The sequence below is a fragment of the Triticum urartu genome, chromosome 7A, assembly GCF_056163025.1.
Source record: "Triticum urartu cultivar PI428250 chromosome 7A, HENAU_Tu73, whole genome shotgun sequence".
NCBI lineage: Eukaryota > Viridiplantae > Streptophyta > Magnoliopsida > Poales > Poaceae > Triticum > Triticum urartu.
The window spans coordinates 637,768,053-637,776,496 of NC_141879.1; the positions used below are offsets into that span (position 1 = coordinate 637,768,053).

The window sequence follows — 8,444 nt, forward strand, 5'->3', positions numbered from 1 at the left end:
GTGAGATACGATCCCATCGGGGGAACTTGTGATGTTTTCGTCCCTCTCCTCTATCTAACCGGAGTTGGATTATTGTGTGGCCCTCTTCAGAGCTAGCTTTCTTCGGGACAATGATCTTTCAAGATAGTAGTTGCCGGCGTCTTCTGGTTTATATTGATGACCTCCCGGACGTTGTTTCTAGAAGCTCTTGTTTTTTTTTTTGAGATAGAAGCTCTTGGGTTTAAGCAAGGTTGCTTCGGTAAGACGGATGCTCAGAGACGACAATAAGCTCTCTGCACAGCATGCCATCGGTGAATGCAGAAGGAAGACTGTGGTTGGTGATGATTTCTTGAAGGATATGTGTGTAACTTTTTTATTCTTATACAGAAGTTCTTGTAAGGGCTTGTTATATTTAATGCATGGCCTTTTATTCATTGTTTTGATATAATCACCACCTTGAGACTTTTCTACAAAAAAAGGGGCAGCAGATCTGTTTTCTCTAGGGAGGATAAGAGGATGGCCAAGATGTAGGGTGCTATTTATTCATGTCAGGAGCAAGAAATAGATTTTCTATCAAAACAATGATAAATGCATATTAAGGTCTGACTATATCTCATCTAAATGTGAGCTATTAACATGATGTCATCCTACATCGTGGCCCCAACCGTTGACATACTACGCCATCTCATTTCAACGTTTGCCTGTTTGTTGGTATTTCTATTTTTGAAACCCTGGCGTATGTAGTGCTTGTTGGGAACCGGCCCACCACGAGGGTGGCAGCGCCTAGCGCACGAAGCGCTCGGGATAGCCCCTCCTGATTCCACACTTTACGTTAAGTGGATACTTATCCCTTAACCCTTTACCCCTATATAAAGAGACGAGGAGCAATCATTGTAACGGTTGATCATTGATTAATAAAAATAGTCTCCTCCATATTTCTCTGTGTCATCTACTTTTGCGTGTTCGACTACTTCGTCTACGACGCTCGCTCTCGCTCCGCAACCTCGGACCGGACTCGCCGGTGGAGTTGCGGAACACATTATCAGCACGCTTCGCTCCATCAACTCTCCGTCGAGCCTGCGTCAAGCCTGCATCACGCAGGCTTTCGTCGATCCCGCGGAGGTATAAGATCCGATCTCCACTTTTGTAAAAATGGATTCCTTTCGTTACTACAATTCCGTTTTTGCGACTAGTTTATTTTTTCGGATTTATTTCACCTATGGTGTGGATTTTCCTCCCAAGAACCGAGCTGACGAATACGCCGCCGACCAATGTCGATGTTCTTGGATCAAGAGGAACTTGTTGACTGCGCTATAGGGAGTCGGTACAGATCGTGATCTAGAGGATCACGGTACCGCCGCAACGCACCCGTTGTGCCACGCGCCGTCGATGTTCCCGATGAACACGGCGATGTTTTTGAGATCCCGATGCCAACGTCCAGATGGCGCCGTCTCAAGCATCTGGCCATACCCGTGCCCGATGCATGCTCGTGCCGCCGCGTGCCCTGCTGGCCCCGGCAGCTGGCCGCCCCCGCGTGCGCACGAGGTAGCCGCGCCCGGCGGGCTGGCTGGCTTGGCACTTGTCGCCGTGGCCGCGCCACGCCGCCCCGCGTCGCTGGCCGCGCCGTGGCCGTGGGCCCCGCTGTCCGCGCCACGCCGCCCCGCCTCGCTGGTCGCGCCGTGCTCGCCGCCGCGCCGTGCCGCACCGTGCGTGCGCACGAGCCTGTCGAGGCCGCCGCCGCTCGGGCGCTAGGGTTGGAAACCCTAGCGACCCCTGAGCTGGCAAGCGGGCCGGCCCAGCGGGCTGTGCGCAATTAAAAAAGGGGGAGGGCGGTGGGGCTCGCTACACGGGCCGACGGCCCATTTTACGGCCTGCAGATGAACTGGGCCAGGCCAGAGAGCGCACGCGCGGTTATTCGTGTTTTAGCCCCTGTAATTTCCTGTTTTTATGTGCATTATATTCCTGCTGTAATATTTCGCGTAGAAGCCCTTGGAAGTGCCTGTTTCGCTGAAATATGCGTTTTTGGGCTTTAAAATGCCTCGGGAATTCAATTTTTGGGCTCGTTTTCATGTAAGAAATGCGCTTAACATGCTATCTTTTGTAACATGTTTTTATTGTATGTTTTTACTACTGTAGATTAACTATTTAGCACTCTTAATCACTAAGTAAATCATATAATAACATGTTTTAAATAATGGAACGTCATTTTTATTGAATAAGTTTATCAACATCGCATTTGTGCAAAAGATTACCTGCTGTAATCTCATGATTTTTGCATAAATTGTAGATGGACGGAATCGTTCACAAGGAGTTTGCTGAGTTGGCCCAGACGGGGCTGAACTATCTGTCATGGGCCTCGGACTGTGAGATCTTTCTTCAGGGCAGAACCCTCCTGAGGGCGATCGGTAAGGGGATCCAGCTGGCCCCCATTGATCCCAAGTTTGAAACTGAGAATGCGCAGGCTCTGCATTTTCTCCGTCATCACCTGTCACCTACTCTGAAAGACGAGTATATGACTGAGCGGAGTGCTTCTGGCCTTTGGACCGCTCTTAAGCAGCGGTTTGAGCGGCTGAAGTACACTGTTAAGCCACGTGCAGAGGCAGAGTGGACCCGTCTGAGGTTTGCGGACTTCAAGACGGTTGGGGAGTACAATTTGGCTCTGCACCGGATTTGTACGACTCTTCAGATGTGTGGTACTGAGATTACCGACACTCAGAAGATTGAGAAAACCCTATCCACTTTCCACCCTGACGCGGTCCTGTCCGCACGGAACTACCGCCAGGGAAACTATACGAGGTATTCAGAGTTGATTGACGTCCTCCAGGTGGCAGAGGCGCAGGATGAGGTTCTGAAAAAGAACTTTTTCGCGCAACCACTTGGGGAGAGTTCTCGCCAGGAGGTGAATGCTCTCAAAGTCTGCAAGCCTCAACAGAAGAAGAGGGGCCGAAGGGCAAGAAGAAGGGCCCTCAGCCCTCCGCCCCGGCTAAGCAGCAAAAGCCGGGCAAGGGGGGGGGGGCAGAGGCCTCAGGACTGCTTCCGGTGTGGCTCGGTGGAGCATTTCTCCCGCCAGTGCCGCACAACACAGGAGGTCGTTGATGCATATAAGGCTCGGAAGGCGCGTGAGACGCACCTCGCCTTGGTTCAGGAGGGAGCACCACCGGCGCCCATGGCGGCACTCGTGATGATCTCTACGCCCCCTGCTGCGCCCATCGCGGCGACCCCCGTGGTGCCCATTGCGGCGGCTTTGGTGGTCTCTAGTGACGCCAACGTTGCCATGGAGGTTGACCAAATGGTTGCCTCGGCGGTGCCGCAACTAGATGTTGATGCTGCCTCCAAGATGATTTCTAAGGAGGATCAGCTCACTAGTATGGAGATTGCGGCTGAGGTCAATGGCTTCTTCACTGAGTCTACTTAGCATACCTCTTTGGTTATCATGATTCCGTGATTTGATACAATAAATTCGAATAAATTCGATTTGGTTGTAAGCTCTATGAGAGCATAAACTTATTATTTACTTTGGCGATTGGATGACATTTATTCATTTATTCCATTATTTATACATGACAGTATGTTATGTTCTGAGATGTGTCATTTATTTTTAATGTAGTTTCTTCCTCATTACATTAATTAGATGTCATATTTTAGAATGTGTGTGGCGCCCGAATGGAGGAAACGTGCCTTGCCGATAGCGCCACCACTCATACCATTTTACGAGAAACTAAGTACTTTGAGTCCATTAAAAAATCTCCGGGAAGTATTATGACAATCGCCGGCTGCGGTTCTCACATAGTTGGCTCCGGACGAGCCACTATTATACTTCCTATGGGAACAACTTTGATCATTAATGATGCGTTGTTGTACCCGGAGTCGACTCGTACTCTTTTGAGCTTTAGAGACATCCGCGCTAATGGTTTCCATATTGAGACCGATGATGAAAACGGCAAGGAGTGCCTACTCATCACAAAGCGGGATGCAAGTGGTAAACATGTTATCGAAAGGCTTCCTTCGTTCGACACATGGCTATACTACACTAAAATTGTAGCACCTACCGTGTACACTACCCTCAAGACCGTTTTTAGAAGCTCTGAACTCTTCTACCTCTGGCACGATAGGTTAGGCCACCCCGGACTTAGGATGATGAGAAATATAATAAACAACTCGCATGGCCATAATGTTAACGTGAAGAACTTCCCGAATCCCGATGATTTTGTGTGCTCCGCATGCGCTAAGGGGAAGTTAGTCATTAGGCCATCGCCCCTCAAGGTGAGGGATGAAATCCCCGCATTCTTGGAGCGTATCCAAGGGGACATATGCGGTCCAATTCAGCCCCTCACGGGGCCGTTTCGGTACTTCATGGTGCTCATTGATGCTTTCTCTAAATGGTCCAATGTTTGCCTGCTGTCAACACGGAACCATGCCTTTGCAAAGCCGATCTCTCAGATAATACAAATGAGGAATAATTTCCCTGATTATCGTATAAAGTCTATTCGAATGGACAACGCCGGAGAATTTACTTCAAAGGCATTCGATGATTATTGCATGGCAATGTGAGTCAAAGTTGAGCACTCGGTACCGCATGTTCATACACAAAATGGACTTGCCGAGGCATTGATTAAAACAATTAAATTCATTGCCCGACCACTCCTTCAGAGTTGTAATTTACCAACTACATGTTGGGGCCACGCAGTGTTACACACGGCCAATCTCATCAACTTTTGACAGTCGGCCTACAACATCCACTCTCCTGTTCAGCTTGCGCAAGGGTCGGCACTGAAAATTTCCCACCTTCGTAGGTTCGGTTGCCAGGTATATGTACCAATACCACCACCTCAACGATCGGTGATGGGCCTGCTCCGTAATTCGGGGATATACGTTGGTTATGAGACTGTGTCCATAATCAGGTATCTGGACCCCATGACAGGTGACTGTCACACGGCTCGTTTTGCTGATTGCATTTTTGACGAGGATTTTTTCCCGACTTTAGGGGGAGAGAATCAACCCCTTGATGCTAAAAGTTGAGAAATCACATGGCAAGCCACGTGAATCCATGCTCATGACCCGCACACTGTTGAGACTGAGAGAGAAGTCCAAAAGATAATAGATTTGCAGTCATTAGCAAATCAAATGCCTGACCACTTTAGTGACTTAAATACTTTGACAAAATCGCATGTGCACGCGCGCAATGCACCGGAAAGGGTTGAAATACCAAAGAAAAATGATGGTATACCCGCTCCCGTCCAAAGGCCTAAAAGGACGAGAGATCCGGCTTCTCAAATCCCAAGTACTCGGGGACGCCTGACGAAAAAGGATAAGAGAGATTTATTATAGCCTGTCGCCAAAGTACCCCAAAGTGATATAGGGAGCCAGTCGAGACCTGGCATAAGTACGGAAAATTCAGTGCACGAAATTCCGGACTTAAACTTTCCCATAGGGGAAACACCCAACGGAGATGTGTGCGCACACGCCGGCACGGGAAATCTAAAGGACCTTGCTCCCATAATGGAAAATTTGGTAGAGAAAGTGTTTGTGCCAGATGCGCTCCATGACAAAATGGCCACAAATTATATTTATACAGGGGAGTCCGTGAACCAAGCAACGGTGATTGTCGACATTAACTTTGCTGTGAAAATTGCCTCAATCATAGATCTTGACCCTGAGCCTAATACGCTCGCTGATTGCAAGAAAAGGTCGGATTGGAAAGATTGGCAGCAAGCAATTACTGCCAAATTATTATCTCTCAATAAAAGGAAGGTGTTCGGACCAGTTTGTCAAACTCCTCCCCACATTCGCCTTGTTGGCCATAGGTGGGTTTTTGTTCAAAAGAGAGATGAAAATGAAGGAAATATGCCCTAGAGGCAATAATAAAGTTATTATTTATTTCCTTAATTCATGATAAAAGTTTATTATTCATGCTAGAATTGTATTAACCGGAAACATAGTACTTGTGTGAATACATAGACAAACAGAGTGTCACTAGTATGCCTCTACTTGACTAGCTCGTTGATCAAAGATGGTTATGCTTCCTAGCCATTGACATGAGTTGTCATTTGATTAACGGGATCACATCATTAGGCGAATGATGTGATTGACTTGACCCATTCCGTTATCTTAGCACTCGATCGTTTAGTATTCTGCTATTGCTTTCTTCATGACTTATACATGTTCCTATGACTATGAGATTATGCAACTCCCGTTTACCGGAGGAACACTTTGTGTGCTACCAAACGCCACAACGTAACTGGGTGATTATAAAGGTGCTCTACATGTGTCTCAAAAGGTACTTGTTGGGTTGGCGTATTTTGAGATTAGGATTTGTCACTCCGATTGTCGGAGAGGTATCTTTGGGCCCACTCGATAATGCACATCACTATAAGCCTTGCAAGCATTGCAACTAATGAGTTAGTTGCGGGATGATGTATTACGGAATGAGTAAAGAGACTTTCTGGTAACGAGATTGAACTAGGTATTGAGATACCGACGATCGAATCTCGGGCAAGTAACATACCGATGACAAAGGGAACAACGTATACTGTTATGCGGTCTGACCGATAAAGATCTTCGTAGAATATGTAGGAGCCAATACGGGCATCCAGGTCCCGCTATTGGTTATTGACCAGAGAGGTGTCTCGGTCATGTCTACATAGTTCTCGAACCCGTAGGGTCCACACGCTTAACGTTCATCGCGATATAGTACTATGAGTTATGTATGTTGGTGACCGAATGTTGTTCGGAGTTCCAGATAAGATCATGGACATGACAAGGAACTCCAGAATGGTCCGGAGATAAAGATTGATATATGGGATAATAGTGTTTGGACTCCGGAAGGGTTCCGGAATTCACCGGAAGGGGTTCCAGATGTTTCCCGAAATGTTTGGGTACGAGAACACTTTATTTGGGCCAAAGGGGAAAGCCCACAAGGTTTTTGGAAAGCGCAAAAGGAAGTTTTGCAGAGTCTAGGGGCCAGATGCCAGGGTCCCTGGCGTCTGGGTCCAGACGCCGGGAACCCTGGCGTCTGGCCCTGGAGTCCAAGAAGGACTCTTGCCTTTCGGGTGAAACCAACTTCGTGGAGGCTTTTACTCCAAGTTTCGACCCCAAGGCTCAACATATAAATAGAGGGGTAGGGCTAGCACCCAAGACACATCAAGAAACACCAAGCCGTGTGCCGGCAACCTCGTCCCCTCTAGTTTATCCTCCGTCATAGTTTTCGTAGTGCTTAGGCGAAGCCCTACGGAGATTGTTCTTCACCAACACCGTCACCACGCCGTCGTGCTGCCGGAACTCATCTACTACTTCGCCCTCTTGCTGGATCGAGAAGGCGAGGACGTCACCGAGCCGAACGTGTGCACAAATCGGAGGTGCCGTGCTTTCGGTACTTGGATCGGTCGGATCATGAAGACGTACGACTACATCAACCGCGTTGATATAACGCTTCTGCGAATGGTCTACGAGGGTACGTAGACAACACTCTCCCCTCTCGTTGCTATGCATGACCATGATCCTGTGTGTGCGTAGGAAATTTTTGAAATTACTACGTCCCCCAACAGTGGCATCCGAGCCAGGTTTTATGCGTAGATGTTATATGCATGAGTAGAACACAAGTGAGTTGTGGGCGATATAAGTCATACTGCTTACCAGCATGTCATACTTTGGTTCGGCGGTATTGTTGGATGAAGCGGCCCGGACCGACATTACGCGTACGCTTACGCGAGACTGGTTCTACCGACGTGCTTTGCACACATGTGGCTGGCAGGTGTCAGTTTCCCCAACTTTAGTTGAACCGTGTGTGGCTATGCCCGGTCCTTGAGAAGGTTAAAACAACACTAACTTGACGAACTATCGTTGTGGTTTTGATGCGTAGGTAAGAACGGTTCTTGCTCAGCCCGTAGCAGCCACGTAAAACTTGCAACAACAAAGTAGAGGACGTCTAACTTGTTTTTGCAGGGCATGTTGTGATGTGATATGGTCAAGGCATGATGCTAAATTTTATTGTATGAGATGATCATGTTTTGTAACCGAGTTATCTGCAACTGGCAGGAGCCATATGGTTGTCACTTTATTGTATGCAATGCAAACACCCTGTAATGCTTTACTTTATCACTAAGCGGTAGCGATAGTCGTAGAAGCATAAGTTGGCGATACGACAACGATGCTACGATGGAGATCAAGGTGTCATGCCGGTGACGATGGTGATCATGCCGGTGCTTCGAAGATGGAGATCACAAGCACAAGATGATGATGGCCATATCATATCACTTATATTGATTGCATGTGATGTTTATCTTTTTATGCATCTTATCTTGCTTTGATTGACGGTAGCATTATAAGATGATCTCTCACTAAATTATCAAGGTATAAGTGTTCTCCCTGAGTATGCACCGTTGCAAAAGTTCTTCGTGCTGAGACACCACGTGATGATCGGGTGTGATAGGCTCTACGTTCAAATACAACGGGTGCAAAACAGTTGC

The 8,444-nt window shown here is 47.7% G+C and overlaps 1 pseudogene; it reads left to right on the forward strand.

Annotated features, from left to right (window-relative positions):
* The first annotated feature begins 2,266 nt into the window (after nucleotides 1–2,266).
* On the forward strand, nucleotides 2,267–3,394 carry LOC147960931 (uncharacterized; annotated as a pseudogene).
* Nucleotides 3,395–8,444: the final 5,050 nt, after the last annotated feature.